The sequence below is a fragment of the Microtus pennsylvanicus genome, chromosome 17 (genome assembly GCF_037038515.1).
Source record: "Microtus pennsylvanicus isolate mMicPen1 chromosome 17, mMicPen1.hap1, whole genome shotgun sequence".
In the NCBI taxonomy this organism is placed as follows: domain Eukaryota; kingdom Metazoa; phylum Chordata; class Mammalia; order Rodentia; family Cricetidae; genus Microtus; species Microtus pennsylvanicus.
The window spans coordinates 9,367,569-9,390,877 of record NC_134595.1 but is presented as its reverse complement, the minus strand read 5'-3'; the positions used below and the strand labels follow the sequence as shown (position 1 = coordinate 9,390,877).

At 36.1% G+C, this 23,309-nt stretch overlaps 1 protein-coding gene and 1 long non-coding RNA gene across 4 annotated transcripts in view; one reads left to right on the top strand and one right to left on the bottom strand.

Annotated features, from left to right (window-relative positions):
- The window catches only part of Erbb4 (erb-b2 receptor tyrosine kinase 4), a 1,055,862-nt gene that overhangs the window by 376,825 nt on the left and 655,728 nt on the right, over positions 1 to 23,309 (top strand). The gene's annotated exons all lie outside the window — the stretch shown is intronic.
- LOC142836702 (uncharacterized) lies at positions 6,006 to 21,882 on the bottom strand. Its single transcript, XR_012908158.1, has 3 exons — positions 21,744 to 21,882; positions 12,392 to 12,550; positions 6,006 to 6,596 (listed from the first exon to the last, which is right to left on the bottom strand). It is a non-coding gene; the product is annotated as an uncharacterized LOC142836702 (long non-coding RNA).

Below are 23,309 nucleotides of genomic sequence, written 5' to 3'. Positions count from 1 at the left end.
AATTTAACAGAATGGGTAATGCCAAATTTGAGCACTTGTCCCGAGAGTAACAGAAAGGCAAAGAAGCAATATAGTGTTCATGGTATGTGATGGCAGCTTTCCTGAATGTGTGTAACTTCGGGAAGCTTCCAGGTAGGAAGTTTGCTTTGTATGCTACATAGGACATATTCTGGTGCAATCACAGATCAGGCAGAGGTTGCCTGAGAACGGAAATACCACTAAGGCATTTCTAGCCTAACTTTATTAGAAATGACTAAATAGCCAGTACGTTTGCTTTAAAGCTCCTTTTTAGATGCAGCAAACAGTAAGTTAAGCTTCACAAATGGAAAGGTGTAGTTAAGCCTTTTGGTGTCAAAAACAGAGTTGTCTTTCAAATGATGTAGTTGCTTAAAGAATTTGGCTTAACCTTTTGTTTGCAGAATGTAATTGCATCACATTAGAATCAAGAGAAGAAGCCTCCTTTTCATTTGCAGGGATTTAGTTAGAGAACCCTTCTGATAATAAAATACACAGTAGAGTCCTACCTAAGAAATCCCACTTGAATGTCCTGCCTACTGGTTAAAAGACTTCCTGCACTTTCAGGGACTGTCACTTGGGTGGGCTGTCCTCCATTCTCATTCTGGATTAAGGAAGACGGTAGCGACAACAGTGACCAATTGATTGTTCTCCATAGTATAGGCTATTGAAGAAGCATTGCCAGTTGCTGGAGCAGTTATTCATAATTGTTTTTCCTGGAAAGAAGAAGACACAAGTTGCCAAGCATGAAGTCCACATAGAAATAAATGTGGTAGCAGGAGAGAAGCAGAGGGCTCCAAAAAGAACTAAGCTTGGAAGGGAAGAGTGAGCCGCAAGTGTCCTGGGATCTGGATGTGTGTGGTGAGCAGAGAGGAAGTCAAGGATACAGGAATATGCTAATAACCAAAGTATGTGTTAAATGGCTCCATGGTGTTTTCCAAATAGCTTAGATCTTTTTATCTTTTGAGTGGAATAGCTTCACCTTGTCAACCTTTGACTCCGCCATTCAAGATTTATAAGGCACCTTTTTGCCATAGTGTCTTATTTATTTATGTATAATTTGTCTTTTTAATTGAGAGATTCTCTGCATCCTAGTAAAGCAGTAGGCTGATTACATTTTGCTGATGAGGGTTCTGAGATGCTCAAAGGTTAACTGGTTTGCTTGGGGTCATTTATTAATAGTTGGCAGAACTTAAAATCAGGGCATTCTGAGGATTTTTACTGGAGGTCTCATAAAAGTTCACCATTGCACATAGTTAAGTTCAATTTTCTCCCCTTAATTCTTGGAGTAGAATCCATGCTTAGCATAGTGGCTTATGAAAGGGAAATCTAAGTAACTGTAATTTGCTTCCAAACAGAAATGTTTCCCATGGTTTACTAATATTTAATTATTTGTTGATTAAAGTCTTCTACTCTACAGAATGTGCATATGAAAAAATCCTCATATTATGCCAGGATAAATGATGCTCAAAGAGATGGTCCATTTCAGCAGTCAATAAAAAACTTAGCACAAGACTCAACAGTTCTTCTCATGCTACATTAAGACCATTGTGTTCAGATAAAGACATGAGATTTATGGGTTGAATGACTGACCAGAACGTGTATTTCCAGAAGTATGCCTCAAAATAACAGTTGAAAGAGTGGGTGTGTTGGCCTGGAAAAAGGGGAAATGAAGTAAGTATCCTTACTGTTACACATATTTGAAAGACTCTCATAGAACAGGGAGTGGCATGGTTTCTCATTGTCCTAGAAGTTTATAATTAGGCAGAAACTTAAAAGAGGCAGAATTTGGCTTTAAATAAGGATTTTGCTAACAATTAGGGCATTCTAATAATATAATGGAGTGCCTTGTGAGTTCAGGAAAATGGGCAGGAACTTGTAACTGAACACCTTGTATTTTCAAGGCACAGAGCCAATGGTGTTATAAAATACCTGAAAGAAAGGAGGAAATGAAAGTGTCTAACATACTGGAGGTAACCACTTGACATTCGTTAACTCTTTCTCTACGTGCTTCATATGTGTGCATATATGAATATATATGTAAGTACCAGTCTGATAATAATTAACATCATCATTGATGTCAAAGTTTTACAGAGGAAGACTGAGTTTTTATAAAGTCCCAGAAGGACAGGAAGCCTAGCTAGAAATTGAATGGACCGCTCTGGATGCTATGTTATGCCAATTGTTGAGGGGTGCACCCACACACTGAGACAATGGGGATGTTCTATCGGGAACTCACCAAGGCCAGCTGGCCTGAGTCTGAAAAAGCATGGGACAAATCCGGACTAGCTGAACATAGAGGACAATGAGGAATACTGAGAACTCAAGAACAATGGCAGTGAGTTTTTGATCCTACTGCACGTACTGGCTTTGGGGGAGCCTAGGCAGTTTGGATGCTCACCTTACTAGACCTGGATAGAGGTGGGCGGTCCTTGGGCTTCCCACAGGTCAGGGAACCCTGATTGCTCATCAAGCAGATGAGGGAGGGTGACTTGATCGGGGGAGGGGGAGGGAAATGGGAGGCGGTTGCGGGGAGGAGGCAGAAATCCTTAATAAATAAATAAATTAAAAAAAAAAGAAATTTTTTCTCTAATTCTGAAAAGGCAGTTGCGGTGGCTGTTAAAATGTTAAGAAGCTTGGGTGCTTTGTCTGTGGAATGCTAAAGCTTATTTATTGTTGTCCCAGATTTAGGTTTTATCTTGACTTGGGGGAGTTAACATTTTACTGATCTCCCCTTAATAACAGTTTTGCTTATTAGATCATGTCAGGAGATGCATCTTGATCTAGGCTCTAAGCTCTGGAATTACTCTAAATGGAAGTCTCCTGTAAGCCTTGCCTGTGCTGTGTCTTGTTCTTTCTTTTCTATAACTTAACATATTCATAACTTACTTAGGTCACGGTGCTTACCTCAAATCATTAATAGAAAAGCAGAAAACACTGATCTTATATCCTCTACCCAATGGTGTAATCTGAGATGGACTTTTTAAATTTTCTCCTGTGAATGAAAACTAGGGCTGCAGAAGATATTAAACCACCTTCATAAATGTGACATCCTCATGCAACTCTTTCTTTTAATTTTCACTGCAGAAATGCTTTTCTACATACATGATTATATTTGAAACTCAAAGTCAATGTTACTGTAACAAAATGGCACTCATGGATCTCCACCAGTAAATATAAAATAATAATTATCCATGTAAATAAAAACTATGAAAGCCTGAGTCTCAGATTCTGAGGATTTCATAGTTTTTGCCTTTAAAAAAATAGCTATCCACAGATTTAATGAAAAAGGAATTATCCCCTAAACACATTGCTAAGGAATGGGTGTCATGGGAAAGCCGGACTTTTGATATATAGTAGCCAGGAGCAAAAGGAGTCCCAGGTATAGTTCTTCAGGCACACAAAAGCATCCTCCAATGGATAAACTGAGGCAGAGGGTGTGTCTCCAACTCTTCAAATAGCTATGGAAGGGGGGTTCACAAGGACCAACTATCTAGGAGTGACTGTGGCTTAAGGAACTAGAAGGCGGGACACTACAAGCAGTGAGTAAAGTCCTTGGATGCTTTCGTAGGCCTTAATAACTTCTCAACCTCTACATTCTTTACAGTTTCAATTCAAATTAGTTCAGAATGAGAAAAATGTTTTCATTCAGTCTCTCAATTTTAGTATTCCTATTGCTGAACTCTGGAATATGACCTAGTGAAGGAAGGTTAGATTTTTCTAGTATAGATGGCTTAGTTTTTGTAGTATTCAAGTTTCATCATTTACTTGAAGCAGTCTCATTAAATTTCCACCAAGAAGCTAAGAATTCTTTGATAAAAATAAAAGAAATAAATATTCTCTTAATTTAATAAAATTGTCATTTCTGTGTTTAAAAGTACTTTGAATTTAAAAAAAAAGTTTTGTCTCTTGACCCAGAATCATAATACATTTCACTAAAGCCATGCCTAATCTTATTCTTTTGTTATAATTTTATTTGATTAAATTTATTTTAAACTGGTATTTACCATAGAAGTATAATTATGCATATTATGAAATATGTAATTTTTCATATCTCAAGTATTACATAATATTGAAATATGGTTAAAAATAATTATCTTCTAGTTATTATCTCTAAATCTATGATTTTTGAATACATATAGTATTACTTTCTTTCATATTAATCCTACTGTGTGCTCTTAACTAAACTTAATTATCTTCATCTAATAATTATATTTTTATCAAGTACCATGTCCACACATTGAGATGGTCTTTTATTATTTTTTAAAAGTTCATTTATACATTCTATTTCTAGTCCTTAATATAATTAATACAAGGCCTTACATTAACATTCTTCACATAACCTTCCCAGGTACAAAGTGCTGATTTTCTAATAGACTAGCCAATCAGGCACTCATCCCTTGGCCCTGTAACCAAATCTAGATAAACAAATAGTGATTAAAAATTGACTCACCCACACATCTCATGCACAGCACTAAAATGTCAGCAGATTCTGGAATAAGATGATTAGCAATGCAAATGGCTCTCCTGTAGCTGTGGTTTACAATAAGCAGAATAAACAAAGCCCCGTTCCCTTGAGAATAAAGACCCTTCAAAAATGTTCTAATGACTCTTAAGGACTAAGGACCTAGTTATCGAAATGCTTAAGAGATTCTTTGTATTTACTCAAGGCTTATGTTTCTTATAAAAATCTTCCTTTACACTTATTCTCAAGCCAAATGATTTCTTCTTCCTGCTTTCTTTGGCCTTCATTGCTCTGGTATTTACCTCTTGCATTTCATTTATTTTCTGCATTTCAATCACGCATTTGGTTGGCCATTCCCTTGAGCATCAGGACGGATGCCTTAGTGGACACTTGTGGTTGGTGAAGTACATTTAGTGAATCTATGCAGAAAAAGAGCACTCTTCTGAATATGTATGTGAAAACACTTTAGGGATATAAGTTCTTAGAGAGTAATTAAGGCTATAGAAGACCATCAGCTTAAAGACAGGAAAAGTAGTTTTCTGTGTCTTCACCAAAACAAGTAGTAAGTTGAAATAAAGTGTCTTAAGGCATTACAGCAACATGACAGACTCAGGACTAAGAACAGAAAAAGGTTCAGGACTTTGACTTCCGTTGTCCCTTCATTAAATTATGCTCCCATATTTGGATGCTGGTGATTGCAATAGAATCCATTGAGGCAACAAACAATTTAGTGAAGACAGCAGCACTATCATTTCGACCTCCAGAAACAGCAACCTTAGGTTAGGCTTTATAGCAAACATGCACAAAGACACACAAACACCAAACCAAAATTTTTAAAAAGTTACTTCAAGTCAGCGAAAACTATCAATGCACAATTTATTGCTAGAAGTTCACTTTAAAATGGAAATAATCATCCATTCCCAATCAAACAACTGTTGTAAAGCTATAGTGTATGTCTCTTATCAGCTACATGCACAGATTCTCTGGAGATGGGAATCTTTTTGGTCACCCTTATCTTTAAAACAATACTGACACAGTATAGATACGACTATAGCTAACCTTTCTAATTGTCCCCAGTCTTATAACTATGGCAAGAAGCACACACACACACACACACACGCACACACACACACACACACACACATACACACACGAGAAAGAGAGAGAGAGGAAAAGAGAAGGGAGGGAAGGGGGAGGAATGTTAAAACGTAATTAGTGTTTCTAGGAAAAAAGAAAAAAAAAGAAAGCTATATATATTTGTCTTCTGAAGTAGGAGTATTTTAAATTGACTTTACCTTTGAGCTAAAACTAATGTTTTCAGATAAGATAGAGTTTATAAGAAAGCAAGAAGAACATATTTTCATGTCCCTGGAGAAATCTTTACTTCCTATCTATGACTGTTACATGCAGATTGCAAATATGTTATTATTTGAGTCTTACTGCCAATGGCAGCAAAGTAAAATGCCAATGCATTGATGACAGTACATATTTCAAATGGGACATTCATTCCTGTTTATTATTCATAACACAGGGTGACCCCTGGCAGGTCCCATGAGGGATGACACAGGCCACCTGAGCGGGTGGGAGACAGCATTGGGTGAGAGACAGATAGATACACCATGCAGAGAGAGCTGGGTTATAGAGTTTTTTTAGTGGACTATGGAGGGCAAAGTGAAGGGAAAAGGGGAGGAAAGATAGTAGGGGATAAGGGAAAGAAGCAGAAGCTGCCTCTCCAGGAGAAGAATAGACAAAGAGAGAGAGCATACATGGGATGGAGAGGAGGTGGGATGCACTTGCCTCAGCAGAAGAGGGAAGTTTAGAAGTGAGCAGGGTTTGTCTCTTAAAGGAACATGGTAAACACGTGACCGACCAGGCCAGCAGGTTACAACATCCCCATCCTTCTCTTGCAGTAAAAAAGTGAAAAGTTAGGCATAGCAGGTTGGAAGAATTTCAAAAGCAGATTCTCATGACTGCTGCTTGCTTATTTCTGGGCATTGAATTCTTTCTTGGGGTGGGGAAGGCTGAGAAAGCTGAATGCTGGTCACATCCGTGGGTAGCTGATCGCTTTACTCTTCTCCAGGATTTGTGGTGTGAAACTGTCCAGCATCTCTTGTACCTGGCAAGGTGTTGATAGAGCATAGGAAAAAGTTAAGTTTAGGAAAAAAAATCAGAACCAGGGAACTGAGAGGGGTGGATCATTCAATTCGGCTCCCTGGAACTCACAAGAATGTTTTGAGTTTGTGAAAACATAAGTTTTAGACATATACAATGTATAAATAGCAGCATATTTATAACAGAATTACTGGGACAGATGTTTGGGCACAATGCAAAGTATAGAAATTGCATAACGTGCATTCTTCCTCACACCCTTATCACTTATAGGTATACACCTTAATAACTTGGATTTGTATATCTTACAATAACCTTTATTTAAAACATGTTAAGAAGTTGTAATGAAATTGTTTGGTGAGGATTGTCCTTTAAAACTGATGAAACTTCTCATATGTCAAACTGTATCAGAGGTCTTTGAAAAGAATAAATTTTTACTTGTTATTGGTTTAAAAAATGACAGAGAACTTTTTCCATTGACTACCTAGAGCCACTTCTCAGGGTCCTCCATGTTCATCTAGGGTAAGAGCATCAGGACTGTTTCTGTCTTTTTCTATTAGAAGCAGGGCCTGCCAGGCTTTAGTCGATTCTATGGGTTAAGAAATCTCTAGGAAATAAACCCACCTTGACCTGAGCAGGTAGTCTGTGCATTGCAGTGATTCTGTCTACTATCTTTGCTTGGCATTTTGGGTACACTTTTTTTTAGTTATTTCTCACCTACTTAGGTACTTTCTTTAGGAACCTTTTTCTTTATCTTTGAAGCATCATTTGAATCCTATCAATGCACTACATTATACCTTTGTTTGCTGGTATTACGAAGCATCTACTTTTTTGAATAGCTGACTACTTTTACAATTTCTAAAATCACTTTCTTCCATCACTATTTATTAGCGATCAGCTGGGGATCCAAGTCATTGTTCAGATTAGTTCCATTGTTAACCAAGTATTGTTTTCCAGTAATGGTTTCCTTCCATAACACCTTCATCCATTTCCTTCTGACCTAGAGTCTGTCCAGTCTTCAGTCCAGTGTGTCCCCTATGGGGAGGTAAAAGGTAGATATTGTTATACCTCAGACAGAGACATAAAAGAGAAAGATTTACTTTGACTAGTAGTTTCTGAAGTTGCAATGTGTGGTCACTTGCACAGTTGCTTTGGGCTTGTACCAAAACTATGCAACATAAGTGTATGGTAGTGAAGACTTACCTCCAATGACTGACAAAAATAATTGGGGTCAACATGGGTCACAGTATACCCGTGATAGGCACACACACAATGGCATAACTTCGTGTGTCAGGCTGTACCTGATCAGTGATTTTATCACTCCTAGCAGCAGAACTGGCCGAAACAAAGTCTTCAACACCTGCACATTGAGGGGATATTCCAGAATCAAATATAGCAAGTGAGGACACTATTAATGCAGAATGGGAAGTGTGATCAGTATGGAAGGGAGCGAGGCTAAGGAGACGGGTGCTGGTAGTTAAGATCCTCTCTGAATTAGAATCCTAGGTATCTTCATTGTCTGCACCCCAATCATCCAAACTTCTTTATCCTATATTACTTTGTTCTTTCATTGTTGTTATTGGTGGCTTATTGTTCAAGCCATAGAATTATTTTGTAGATGCTAAATATAGAGTCTAAATATGTATAATACAATGTTTTATGAGAAATGGCCAGTGACTAGAGAGGCTGGGTGAAACATGTACCATGCCAGTTCAAGACTTGCTCATTCATCTAAACAATCTTCAGGAAATCTGTGATCTATAAGCTGCCATTGCTACTTGAAGAACAAAACGGTCCTTTGAACTTTGTTTTCACCCCTGAGATGAAGCTGTCTGTGTTCAGTATTAACTGACATATGAGAGTTGTTGCTCAATAGTCTCAACAAATTCATTCAGGGGATCTCGTAGCTGCCATGCACTTTCTAGTTAAATTTTAAGCTTATGATTTGTCTTGTGTGAAAGCTGCACAGCTTCCAGCCCTACCAGGCCTACAAACTCTAGGGGTTCCTGAGCACGTACTTCTCCAATTTCTTTCTCTTTTGTAACATTCTGTTGACGACTATGATGAACCCTTAATTCTTAGTATGCGTCCAAACCTGAACTCCTTTTTGTAAAGGATAACTCACTTCGTTTTGGAAATCACATGCTTATTTTTTTTTTGAACTGTGACATTTTTCACTGTTTCATTCTTCTCTTTTTCTTTCCTTGAATATTTCAGATTTTGTCAAAATATTATGACGTGTAGAAATATGTTTGGTTTTCCTCTGTGTGATCCTGTCATTAGAACTAAATTCACTTTCTTTAGGGTTTTATACAGAAACGATCTATACTTTGAGACCCACACTGTTTCGAATTAAAACAACTGCAATAGTAGTGGAGCCACAGGCTTTATTCTCTGAACTTTGATTTCTCTCACAAAATAATTAATATTCTATTGGCTTTGTATCTCCTGCACACTAATTCCAAATCAACTCTATACTGCCTCCTGGGCTTCATGCCATCCTTGGGGAATATTTTCAAATCCTAGAATTTTTTGAAATTTGCCCATCTAAAATTATCACCTCCTTTATGAATTTCTTAGAAATGGATCTCAGGAGAGAATCTGGCATCTAGCAAATCTTCCAAGAAGAAGTTCAATAAAATCAGCTTAATAAGTAAGGGAATAATGCACAAGAGTTGTTTTGAAAGCTACAAGCCTCTGGTGCATAGAGAAACACAAAGCCAAATGTCAATGGCTCTGTACCTTAAAAAAAATATCTCAAATTAGAGCTCTGGAAATCTTGCTGTTTTTTATTCTCAGGCTGATTCATGAATGGCAAAAATCATTCTTAAAGGGCCGGTGAATATATGGCATCTATAGAAGAAACGTGGTCCCTGTTTTCTATTAACAATGCTCTGATGTTTATGTAGAACACATGCAAGAGATTCGTAGAAGCTTTCCTTGGGTTGTACAATTCTATATAACTTTCTGTCCTATTTTCTGGTTTATTTAAATGAAATGGAAATAGTCAACAATGTTTTATTTATAAAAATTTGAAGTGAATAACAGACCTTTGTGCATGGCTTATTTTCCTCTGTAGAGAGCTTTGTTTGAGGACTAACAAATTTCATTTTTCAATTACCAATTTGTAATTGGACCATGATTAGTAACAGTGTGATAACTTGCATAATTTATTTTGGGGAAATAAGTGATTTTTGCCTTATCTATTAGATAATTAATGACTCACATATTTGCTAAAAGATTATTGTTCATATGAAAGCAAATGGAAGGATAATAAGAAAATGCTTCCATGATTGTATACCAATGTACTAAAAAAGGGTAACCATGAACTCTCCCACCTAATATAAATAACAATAAAATATAATATAATAATAAAAGAATTATAGTACAACCATGTGACTCATGCCTTGACTCACATTTCAATTAATAGGGGATCAAGCAAAGATCAAAGATCTGATAGCTCCTTGGTATTCACTCTTAATTTTTGCTGTATTACTTGAATACACACACACACACACACACACACACACACACACACTCACAAGATGCACTTCTTTCAAAGCAGTGTGTTATGCAATAGATGGATCTTTGGATTTGGTTAGGTTCACAGCATGTATTCTTAGTTCTATTCTTATTTCTCTTCCCCACGTGAATGAAGAAAAGTAATTCTGATCTATTAACAAGAATGTTAATAGTTCCTACCCCATAAGGGTTTTATTAAGCTTAAATCACCAAATATATCTGAGAGCCTATGGTGTGGTGATATGTACTTGATAAGCAGTATGTAAATTGTCACACTTTCATCCTTACAGAATTCCTTCTGCAGGACACCATTGCAATGGATTTACCCCTGTGAGAGACTCTATTTGAAATTCTGCCTCCTGCTTTCTAGAAATGAACTATGTAAGATATTTTTATGAGGAAATGTCACTGGGAACCACATTTGTTAGTTGAACAAACAGAAGATGAGAAAATATGCTAACTCCTTAGAATCAGTATCATTGAAGTTTCCCTTAATTTATCTCATAAGTGAATTTATTGTTTATTAATGCCTTAAAATTTTGAGACAGTTTCATTCACTATTTATAGACTATTAAATCAGCACATAGAATGAAAATTGGAATGAAAAGTAGATCACAAGTTTTATTTTATTTTACTTCATTGTTATCATTTAGAAGTCTGTTTTGTTTCTAATAAGAAACAGATAGGGAATAAGTTCAAATGAGAGGGGAGATGAAGAAGACCTGGTAAGAGTGGAGAGACTAGAAACCATTATCGGGAAGTATTATGTGAGAAAAATATATGGGGACAATATGGTCATGTAGCTATGCTTGCATATTGAAATACATTTTGAAACTCTCCTCCTGGAAACTGTATGTCTTCCCTAAGCAAAGCCAGTCTTCTGGTTTATGAACAAAGAAATACCAGGAAAAAATAGAATATCTCTAATCTCTTCAATTTTTGGTCCAATATATTTTGAGAAATGTGAATTCAATACCACAGTAAGTAAGAATAAATCCAATGTGCAGGAAGCAGAAGGTGTTTTATTTATAAGCCTCTAACTTTTTATTTTAAGAGCTGAACAGCATTTAACACAGTAGTATAAGATCTGACACATAAATAAGACTTAGTTTATATGTGACTAGTCTTACTACCCCATGCTACAGTTATAGTGACATTTTAATCAAATGAATTAATATATCTATATGTTAACATATGCATACATTGTATACATTGTAACATGTATACAATACACATATAAATATATATAAATGTATATGTATATATATATATACATGTATAAATATATATGTATTGTATACATGGGATGACAAAATTCATACAGTTTTGGGGAAGGGTGCCCAAAAGTATAGTTAGTAACTCTACACAGTGACCAATGTCACAAGGTCACAGAGGCTCCTGCATTGAAGTTGAACTAAAGTGAGGATCACATGTGATTCTGTCAAGCAATTAAGAGACAAGCAGACTCCAAGTGATGAATCTCGGCATTGCCAATGTTCTTTCAGTGATCTAAAAAGAGGTCATTGTATGGTGTTCTGAGTTAGTCACTCAATACATTTTGATTTGCCTCATTAACATTGAAAATATGCTTTAAAATCTTTTCTTATTATAAAAATACATCAAGTTCACTATAAAAAAGAGGACAAAAACCAAAAACTATGTTATAAAATTTTTTATCTAGACTTTGAAAATTTCATACAATGTATTTTGTTCATATTTCCTTCCCTCCCCCAATTTCTTTCAGATCATCCTCAACCTTACACATTTTAAACTTAGTCATTATTAATATATTTTATGGGTTTGTTTTAGTCTGTCTAAAAACTCTGTGTTTTGAAAAAATATGTTAATCACCGCTTTTAAAAAATATTTGAATGAGTAGATTTTTAAACTTTGGTATCTTTCAGCTATTCCTGTTGTTCTGAACTTGGGATACTATCTCACTTTACAGGAGACATATAAAATAGTTTGGGAGCCAGTAATGTTAAGGAAAAAAACAGAGAGATAAAAGACTTCAGGTAGGTTTGTTCCCCTCCAAATACATTATTACTGAGTAGTGAGTCAATGATAACTTTTTTGAACTTAACACAAGTCTAGACATATGTAGGAGGAATGTCAATTTAGGAATTACCTCCAATAGATCGTCATGTGGGCATGTCTGCTGGATATTCTCATGACTAGTGATTGATGGGGAATACTTAGCCCACTGTAGGTGATCCCATCCCTACTCAGGTGGGTTTGAGCTGTAAAAGGAAGATATTTGAGCTTGCCTAGAGAGCATACCAGTGATCACTGTTCTTCCGTGGTCTCTGCTTCAGTTTCTGCATCCAGTTGCCACTAGAATCCCCGCCTTAACTTTCCTCAGGGATGGGTTGTGTCAGGGATCCATAAGTTACATATTTTTTTTTTCTCCAAGTTAGTTTGGGTCCATGCTTTATCACACTAGCAGAAAGCAAACAAGGCAAAATCTTTCAAGGAAATCAGTGAGTATGGATGTAGAAACTGGATGATGGTTTGAAACTTACAATTTTTCCTGCGACAACCTACAATGACCAAGAAGAGTGGTGTTAGGATTCTATGCTTGAATTTTGTAAAGATATTTGCATTTGCCACTCTTTGGTCTTAACATGACTCTGCATCATCTACTGTATCTTTACAGCTTTCCCCTTTTTAATCTCATAAGAAACACAATAGCTATTTTTTAGATTCTAAAAAAAAATAATCAAACCCTATAATTATAATGAAATCTTGCTCCATGCTAAATAGAATAGTGTGGATGGTATGTGTGTACATCATGTGCTGTGATGTGTGTGTGCGTGTATGTGTGTGTGTCTGTATGTGTGTGTGCCTACAACATAAGATGTGTAGAATGTGGTTCCTCCTCACGTACTATCTACCTTAGTTTTTGAGACAGAGTCGCTCAGTGGGACTGGAACTCACTAATTAGATTCCACCAGCTGCCCAATAATCACCAAGGATCATCCTATACATCTCCCCAGTGCTAGGATTATCGGCACATATTTGCCAGGCTCTTTAATGTAGCTACTTGGAATCTAAATTAGATCCTCATGTTTGCCTAGAAAGCATTTTACCAAAGAAGTTATTATTCCAACCCTGATTAGTAGATTTTAAAGTTAAATAGACACACTAAAAGTGTGCAGAAAACCACAGCATCATAAGATATACATGGTATTTATTTAAGGTAGGGTTTCAGAAAGGAAATAGTGTAGCGGATGCCAATTAACTATTTTTAATCACTGAAAACAATCTCCAAAAATTATGGAGAGAAAGAATAGAGAAAACCAATAAGACCCAAGACCGTATTTCCTTATAGAAAGTCATGATTCTCTCCTCTATCAGAAGAGGTGCTGCGGATTGCATTTTACTCCACGGGGTAATGTAAAAATCTGAGGCTGGCACAAACCACAAGGATTAAATCCAAATCTCTGGAGGGGTGATCAGTTTATTAGAGTTTTGGTCTTGTTTGTTGTTAAGTACTCAATATAGTTATAGAGCTTCTGTAGTAGGGTGCAGTGAGCACCCGAGTTTGGTATTCCATGAGGAGAAGGGAGTCAGTATATGGATATTTTGAACAAGTTTCCCAGTAAGATATTTCTACAGCTAGGCCAGCCTGAGTTGTCTGTCCTTGAAGCTACAGAGAGCTCAGGGGTCTGTTTAAAGTTAGAAACCTCTGGGGAATTCTTTTCAAAATAAGCTTCTCTCTTGGGAATATGTAGAATTATTAAAATTGCCATGCATCAAAAAGATTTCAAGAAATTTAATATAAAGGACTGAACAGCTAATGTAATAGCCATGATTACAAATAATAGTCTTATGAATTGAATATATATTGTATATTGAAATGCATTTTATTTATGTTTCTTGAAGGTTTTATCATTACAGCAGAGTTCATTGGGTTTATATGCAGTGAAGTCAATCAAAGCACGTGACTTCTTGACTGACTGCAGTTTCCCAGACCGACTGTGATCTAATGGGTTCATTCATTCGTGTGCAGCTTCCTGAAGTGCTGACAGCTGCAAACAGAGCTCAAACATTGGACCAGGTCTGGGAGCCTAGCAAGCACACTTTTCCAGAGACAGCCAACTTTTAATAGAGAAGTTCTAGTAGATGTTTGATAGGCAGATCTTTTATGAATTTGCTTTAAGCAATCTAAGAAAGATATTTCAGAGCAATTAAAATATTCACCAGGCTTTGGTTTATAAAATATACCTCCTCTTTCATACAGAGGAAGCAAACAAGTCTAAAAACCATATTCCCAAACTTGAATATAGAGGCAGTGTAACAAGAAAGATAAAAAGTAATAACTAATTGCCAATTCAAAACTTGGTTAATTGTTCACTGGGTTTTCTTCTCAAAAGTGTGTAGTAGAATCCTAAATAGTTATTTGATTTATATGCTGTACTTTGTAGCTCCAACAACATTAAATGCTTATATGATGAAATTAGTCATTAAAATGTGGCTTTTAAAGTTAATTTAAATGTGAAATCAGGTCAGTGTTTGTATACAGTTATTAGCTTATAATTTCTTCTTCTATTTGTTTTTCTTTGCAGAATTAATATTCATGTAGACATATAGTGGCAAAGGAATACGATTTTTATTCTTGCTCTTCCAGAATCCTGATATTTAATTAAACAGACTGATTCAGGACTTGACAAAACCTTTTTCCTAGTTTATCTTTAAAATCTCTAATCAACAATGTTTCTTTATTCTTCTGATTTAAGTTTAGACAAAGGCATATAAGATTTAATAGAGTATTATCAAAGAATATCCTTTGTAGGACTAATTGGAGCATTTGATGATTCTAAATACTCTCTCTATATAATGGTCAGTGCTAGTAAAACCTAACTGAATCCAATGCTTGAATTTGGTTGTTTCAGAAACCAGAGCGTTCCGAGTGATCACACATTCCCACTGGAGTCTAAGAGATTTATTCAGCAATGCTTTTCGGAGCTACTACTAAAATGAACTAATGTGGTGTCAAAAATTCTGCTAATGTTTTCTTATCTATAGTATAGAGTAAATGACTACAGTTTGATTACTAGATTAACCTCAGATGTCTATAATATACAAATATGGTTTATTTCAAAGTAATTCATGCAAGGGGCAATAATTAAGCATTTGTATGGATCAGGTATGTCATTAACCTCTGAGTATAAACTGGAGTTTTTAATGGACAGTATTTCTGCTCAAAAGGAACTCAAATTTCAGAAGAAACTAGAAGGATCAGAATGACATCAATAAAATAAGCTGATAAGATGTGTGTGTGTACCCATGGGTGTGCAGAGGACAGAGGAGGATATAAGCTACTCTGCTCTACCACGCTACACACAATTCCAGACACAGAATCTCTCACTGAGCCTGGAGCTTGTCTCACTTGTCCTCTTGACTCGATCAAGCCCCACCCACCTTCCAAGCTAATGAATTACAGATGTTGAGTGTGGCACTCTAGATCTTATTTGAGTACTGAGGTTCCAAGCTCATGTCCTCATGTTTATGTTCCAAATGCTCTTACTGTCTGAGCCATTGCCCTATCTATAGGAAAATGTTTAGAAGTCAGAATTGCATGTAAAGAAATAAAGTAATAGAAGTTTAATGACCTACCAAGTTAGACTGAAGGGGTCCAGAATAGGTGGCTGGGAGGTTATATATACACTGCAACTGGAATGTCATAGTAGAGGGATAATGAGGGCTTGACTCAAAGGGACATAGTGTGAAACATAGAACACCCAAAGCAGCTTGGAGTGACTTGAGGATTTTAAAGTAGGCTAATTTATTTGGTTGGCGGATTCTTAAATTTTACTATGTGTGTTCATGTGTGTTTGTGTGTATCTGTGTGCATGTTCCTGTATGTATGTACATCTTGGTGAGTGTATATCTGAAAGCCAGAAGACAACCTCAGCTGTCATTCTTAGGAATGATGTCCACCTCATTTGAGGTAACATCAAATTGGCTGGGAAATGACAAATTGTGCTAGTTTGGCTGGCCATTGAGCCTCAGAAATCTGTTTGCCTCGGCTTCCCCAGGGCTGGGATTAAAGTCTCTGTGACAAGCATGACATTTTTACATGGGTTCTAGGATAGAAACAGGTACTTGGGCTTGCAAGGGAAGTATTTTATGAGAAAGGCATCCCTGAGTCCCTTTAGGCTAGGTTTTATTTTTTTTTAAAACAATCAGAAAACATTATATTAATTGTGGCAGGAAAGGAAAATAATTGGATTTATACTTAAAAAAGATAACCCATGCTATTTCCATAAGACTCACAGGCAGGGTGGGGTAAGTAAGGAATTCGGTACAATACTAGGGGAGTGGTGGTCGGAACGAAGATGTGTCAATTTCTGAGTATCAAAGAAGTCATCTCAAACACATGTGTACAAACAAACATATTTGAGAAATAGTCTAGAAACCCTCAAACTGGTAATGGTCTCAATTACATTTACTGTTTTCTGTGTTATATAGCCTTTGCTTTAGGGGATATTAACAATAGGTTAGAAAAACCAACAATCCTGGGAAATTTTCCATGAGTTGTTTTTTTTTTTTGTTAATTAATGATTTCAGTTTCTTATATGCAAAAAGGGTCTTGAATTATTGCATAACTTGCAGCTTTATATTCTGCATTGTATGCTGCACAAAAACAAAAAATATTTTAAAAGATGTGAACGGCAAAAAGTTGAAGCAGCATGAGAGATTTATTAAAGACAAAACACAACCCAAATATGAATTTTAAAAAACTTAAGAACCAACATAGATTCAGTCACAAAAAATACAGAAAAAAATTCTTCATTTCTGTTACCTAATGCCCACACACCATGTTGCAAAAATATAGCCTATTATCCCACCCTGTGGGAGAAAGAATGCAGTAGTTTATTTGTTTTTATTTGGGGGGTTGTTTGTTTTTGAGAATAAAGATGCCATTTGGAAGTGAAATAGTATGTGCTTTTTAATTGCTGGGGGCTGGGGGAAGGAAGAAGGAAGACTTAGAGGCAGGTCCACCACCAGGCATCCCTCCCAGCTAAAGAGCTGTTCTGGTGGCAGCAGTGAGAGCTTGCAGAACTTCTCAGAAATGTCACAAGGCTGCTCACCTGCAGACACAGGAAGTGACAGCACTGCCCAGCTCTTGTGGAGCTCCCAAAATTCTGCTGTGTTGTTGGAAGTAACCTGAAGACTTTAGAAGGAAAAAAGGTTTCTTTTACATATTACAAAATGCACCTTCTTCTAAACTAATCCATGAATAATTTTCTTTTTACCCTGACACAGTGATTTTTCTAACACCTAGACATTTTCACTAGCACTGTAAATTCTAAGTTATTTTTCACTAGTCTTTTGTGGATATATAGTAGCAAGAATTGCATTTCGTGCACTCTTTTATACATTTGTAGAATCATTTAAGTAATAGTAGGGATGATGGTACTAAGCTATTAATCTAGAAACTAATTTTAAGTTATTCTTAGGGTTTTCAATACTCTCAATTTGAAAATAATTTTAAAATATTCTTATACAGGAGAAAGACAGAGATTGTATAGAGAGGGTAAAAGATATGCATAAAAATAAGAATGGGGTGAGAACAGGAGTTCCCCTTAAAATTTGTTGATGATATTATTTTCTGCATTCTCTGCTAAAGAAAATAAGATAAAAAATGTCTTTAGTGGGTTAATGCTATTGCTGCCATGATAAAATATTAACAGCCTAAGTGAGAAAGGGTTGATTTTGCTCTCAGTTTCAGAGGCCTCATTGCAGCATGACAGTGAAGATATGGAGTAAGTTCTTGTCTCAGTGGAAAGGAAACAGAGCAGAGAAGTAACAGAAAGGACCTAGGAGAAGACACAGCATCCCAGGACTTGCCCCTATGATGTGTTTCTTCCAATTAGGTGTCCTGTATCCTTATTTCCATATCCCAACATAATGTTAAATGTTTGAGTCTCTCAATGTATCAGAGATTTCAGAATGTTACCAACCCTTGAAGCACCCTCAAAGGAACACTGAAAGATGTGACACCCAGATGATTCTTAATTATGTCAAGTTGACAATCAAGACTTCAACATGCTTTAATTCATTAACAATTACTTAAAAAGAAAGGAGTGTGATGAATTATTTTGAAACAAATCTAGCAATAACTTTGCTTTCTCAATGTGTTAGTTAGGCATTATAAAGTTCCCATGAGGTATGTACCTTTTGTATGTTTGATTTGAATTTCCCTCATAACCACCATGTTCTTGCTCCTTAAAGAAAACAGGTTTTATTGAAACAAAGCTATTAGAGCAACGAAAAAGAAGTATGTCACTGAACCTAATACTCTCAACTACCATACTAGGCTTATGAGTCAGGGATTCAATCCCATTTCCACTGTTTCTTGACTCTGTGACACTTTAAATTTGAAGTATATGTGAGTCTTTTCATCACATGAAAGTTGTGTGCTTACCAGAACCGTTGGCTTGGCTACCTCTTTACAGTGTTGTTTTAATGATGCTGTTTAATCTTGATGATGAGCATAGCCAAGCCATGCCTCCTCAGGGGTGATTTACAAGGTCAATAATTCCCCACAGTAAGTTGCTCATAACAGAATACTACTAACCATTAAATTATTTAATAATCCTTTGATTTTGTTACTTGTTTCTCTTTTGCATATTATTACAGGGTTTACTTTGCTTGATGGCTATTTTTTTTCCAACTACTTAGCTAGAGAGATCCCCGTTCATTTCTCCCTCAGAGATGAGGGAAGCAAAACAATATATCCAAATAAAAATTTGACAGTTGAGTTCCTCACAGTAGTTCTATGAAGTAATATTACTGATTTTTTTTAAAACATGACAAGAAAGTAACATTTAGAGAAATTGAACAAATGGTTCAAGGACAGGAGTAGGCACCTGATTCTGGGACAGTTAAAATGTATATAGGATGCTTCCTTTCCTAAGAAGATGGAGTTGTGTAAGAAAGTAGTTCTAAAGAATGTACAGAAGCATCTTTAGAAGCAGCAAGCATTTGGACAGAGGAGCTAAGAATAAGAAGCTGCTCTTTAGACCCCCATTTGGAAGTTTTAGTGAGAGGGCAAATTTTCACCTCTCAAGCTGTGAGGACTGTATGGAGTGCTGAGCTGCTGGAAACGTCTCAGAGAAGCCCAGCAGAGTGAAAACTGTTCATAGGGTTTTATTAATTCACAACACATTTGTTAAACACTTACTACATGCCAGGAACCATGGTATGTGGTACGGCAAAAACTCCTGAAGAAAGAATTGTAACGACAGAATGTCATTAGGGATTGGTGACATTAATCACATTATCATAAGTGATGTTTTTTGGTTGGTTTACATTTATTTATGTAGTATCCTTATGTCAGTATAAGTCATTTGCGTTTCTACTTTATTTCCTTTTGTTTGAGGGACTCTTGATGTTTTTGTGAGCCACATAAAACATATATTGTGAATTTATTTAGTGTGTTATAATATCAATGGCTTATAGAGGCTTACATGTAGTGTGGATATCATAACCAGCGGCCTGATAAACTTCTCTAATGAAGTTTGCCGCCCCAACAATTAACAATGGATTATTAAGAAACCATTGTTGTAGAGTCTGCATGGAAGCATATACTGTTCCTGAAGAATGCGTGTGTCCATGCCTATCCTGAGACAGGTGTTAAAGAGAAAGATGCATCTCTAACTGATTTAGTTTGTCACTAGTGGCAAGCTACCCAGTAGTGTATGGGCAGAATCTAAATACGCTTGTGTCTCCTTGAGACCAGCAGTTCTTTCATTGGAAGCAGTGGTTTTTGTTGTGTAGATACTGCACACCAGATTTAAGAATGCTACTAGATGGGACTTCCTACAATATTTTTTATCTTCCAAATTTCTAGATTTGAAAGAGAAGATATAATTCCTTTAATGCTTTGGCCTTATCTCTCTTCCTCTATCTGAGTTGATAAAAAGTGAAGTAGGTTTATTAGAAATTCTCTAAGATTAGATTCCTGACAATGTCCTCAAATAAATCCAATTTTAGGCTTTTCACCACCTACTTATGTGTCATCTGATACTAGGCAATCAGTTTAGCCATCTCAATCCTTGGTTATTTTATACATAAAGTTAAGTAGAGAGAACTAAACTAGTTAGAACAGACAGGGAAATTGTGGCAGTTTCATGAAAGCAATTCATTCTAGTCAAGGACAAGTTATTCTGTAGGCATATGTGTGATAGGAGCTTTAAAACATTAAGTCAGAAATATGAAGACTATGTGAACATTGCTTTCCTGTTACTTCTATTTCTCCCCATCACGTGGCATCATTATCTTTACTTACTTCTTAGCATACTTTCATCTACCATAATAGAGAACATGAATGACAATCATTTTCACATCTTTACGTTTAAATTCTCAAAGCAAAATTGAGTCATTTTGTTTAGCCTCTGTCCCCCAAATAATCTGAGTGTATGAATTTGATTGAGTCTGGGTCCTGTCAGATAAGAGCGTTATAGACTCTTTTTTAATATACTGAATCAGATGTGGTGGAGAGAAGGGGAGTCGGGAAGTTCCCTATGTGCAGCTCTGGTGAGATTCAATACGAATCTAACAGACCTGTTTAATATCCTCTTACGAAAAATAACATTGTATTTGGTCATACCCATGCATGACCTTCAGAGATGGACCTGACTACGGGGGTGAGGGACTTAGTTATCGCTAAGAAGAGACAGCATGTCCAAGGCAACTCTATGAAAGGAAGCTCTTAATTGAGATCTTGCCTACAGTTTCAAATTAGTCCATTATCATCATGGCAGAAACATTCTAGCCACAAGACTACTAATTAAGAAAAGATAGGCAAACAGATATATAGATAGATATGCAAATATAATTAGCTGATTTGAGATTGGCTGGGAGTTCTTATGGAGAAATTCCAACACCTGGGTTGCTCAGCATATTTATTATATAGTATTGAGCAGAGAAATGAAGGTTAATGCCAACAAGGAGTTGGCATTATTGCATGCAGACAAAGAAAGAGATAGGATTTATTGTGTACAGCAGGATCAAAAGACAGGTTTAGCTAAACTTGGTAGGAACAATTTCTGTAAAGGAGCCATTTTCAGATAGTTGGTGTATTGTAATTTTCTTTATGTGAGAATGTAAACCAGAAGTGAATTACACTGATCTCATGGAGAGGTCTTCCTTTCCCTTGGGGATTCTCCCTCCACACTTGTTGCCTGGTGGAGCTTCCTGTGGCTGTCATATATATACACTATATGGTTTAGTTCATTTAGTTCATCCTCCTAAGTGGATAAATTCATTGCTTTCATCAGAGCACTTTTGTTTCAGTGATTTGAGTTCTCTCTAATTTTTCGAGTTGTCCGATAGATAGGGAGAAATCAGAGTTAAGTAATAATCTTCTAAAGGGAGTCATTTGTCCTCCTATTTATCTCTCCTTATAGACATGTACAATCGACTCTCAATTATTTGTAGTGATGCAAAGAGAGGCTATGCTGTAGATAATCCAACAGGCACTTACAGAAGATTTACCGTCATGATAGCCTTTTATGTAGGTGATATTACAAATATGCGCTTCAACTGCATTCAGGATTCAGAAGGGCCTTTTAAGTGTATTCATCATCAAAGAATAGCTGTGTTATAGTGAAACATTTACCTGAGTATGATCCATATAGAGAAGATGAAGAATTGAAGGCATTAAGGCACTTCATAAAGATGTACATTTTAATATGTAGAATACAGTATTGAAAACCAGAGTGCAGGTTAAACTGTTGGAACTTGAATTCTTCCTGCATCTAGATCTGTGGATATTGAGGGAGAAATAAACATTGGTAAAATAATACATTAAACAGTTTCCATAACCGCTGCTTATAGAATTGCATTTACCTAGCTGGTCATATTATTTGGTCAGGTTTTTTTGGCACAGTATTTTTGTAATAGATCCAAATGTTTTTAAATTTTTCATTAATTCATTATAATAATTGAAATACAATTATATAACCCATTCTTATTTTTTCTTCAAACAATCTCTCCCATGTCTATTTCCTCCAAATCTTCCCATATTCCCTCCCTATAATCCTTTCCATGCTTCATATTCATATTCCCTGTCATGTCTGTTGTCTCTTTCATACACATTCACACACACACACACACACACACACACACACACACACACACACGAACATATAAATATAACATTCTTGTTTAGACAGTCATATTTTTGAAGTGCCATGGATGTAGTTTTCATGTTGTTTCTGGGAGACACACTTTCACAGCAGGCTTCTGAGTTTTGTGACTCTAACAATCTTTCTTTCCCCTCTTCTGCCTTGTTTCCAGAGAATTAGGTGCAGGAGTTGAGTTGTGGCCACCATTACCTACTGATCACTGCAATATGAATAGGGACCATGTTTTCTGATAGAGCAGATGCAGTCGAACCTTCTTTGGTGACTGATGGTATCACAAATCTCTGTTAGTTGTACTGAACTTCTTTTAGACTCACACTGCCATTAAATATCAGTCATTTTTAAAAATTCTTATGTAATTTTCTATCTTACCTTCAGAGGGCAATTTTCTTGTTTCTTGTATGTGGCACCTCCCATGTTATTTCCCTTTTAGATTTTTATTTGTATATTGTTTGTTCTACTTTTTATGTAGTCATGAAGTACTGAAATTCAATATCGAAATAAACCTTTCTGGCACCTAATCATTCCTACAACTCTGATGGTGGGTATTTATTCTTACCTGTTGTTAAGACTTTTGAATGTTTTCCAAACCGTTTTCTTCAAGCCAACTTGAATTATTTTGGAAAGATGGAAGTATGAAACATTGAATTGGAGTTTTACTAAAAATCAAAGTATACTAATTACATAGTATCCTTTACCATTAGTCTTGCAATTCTTTCAGAAAAGTAGAATTTTTTTGGCCTGATTTAATTTTTATGCATTTTTCTGGTTATTTGTTCTTCATAAAACTTCACTTATATTTCCTTTACGGACTAGGGTGTTATTCATTGACTCCTATTAGTGACAACAAAAACATTATAAAGTTACTTCTTATGTGTTTAATTATAGAATTGAGGAAGTCGCTTGTTTGTAAAATGTGCCGATGAACAACTGAGTACAGTCAAAGTTAGCAGGCACTGCTTGCTTACGAGCAGAATAAGGGTTGATAAACTGGCACCTCCTGTGTGGCCAGGGCTGCACTTTTTGCATCCATTCATGAA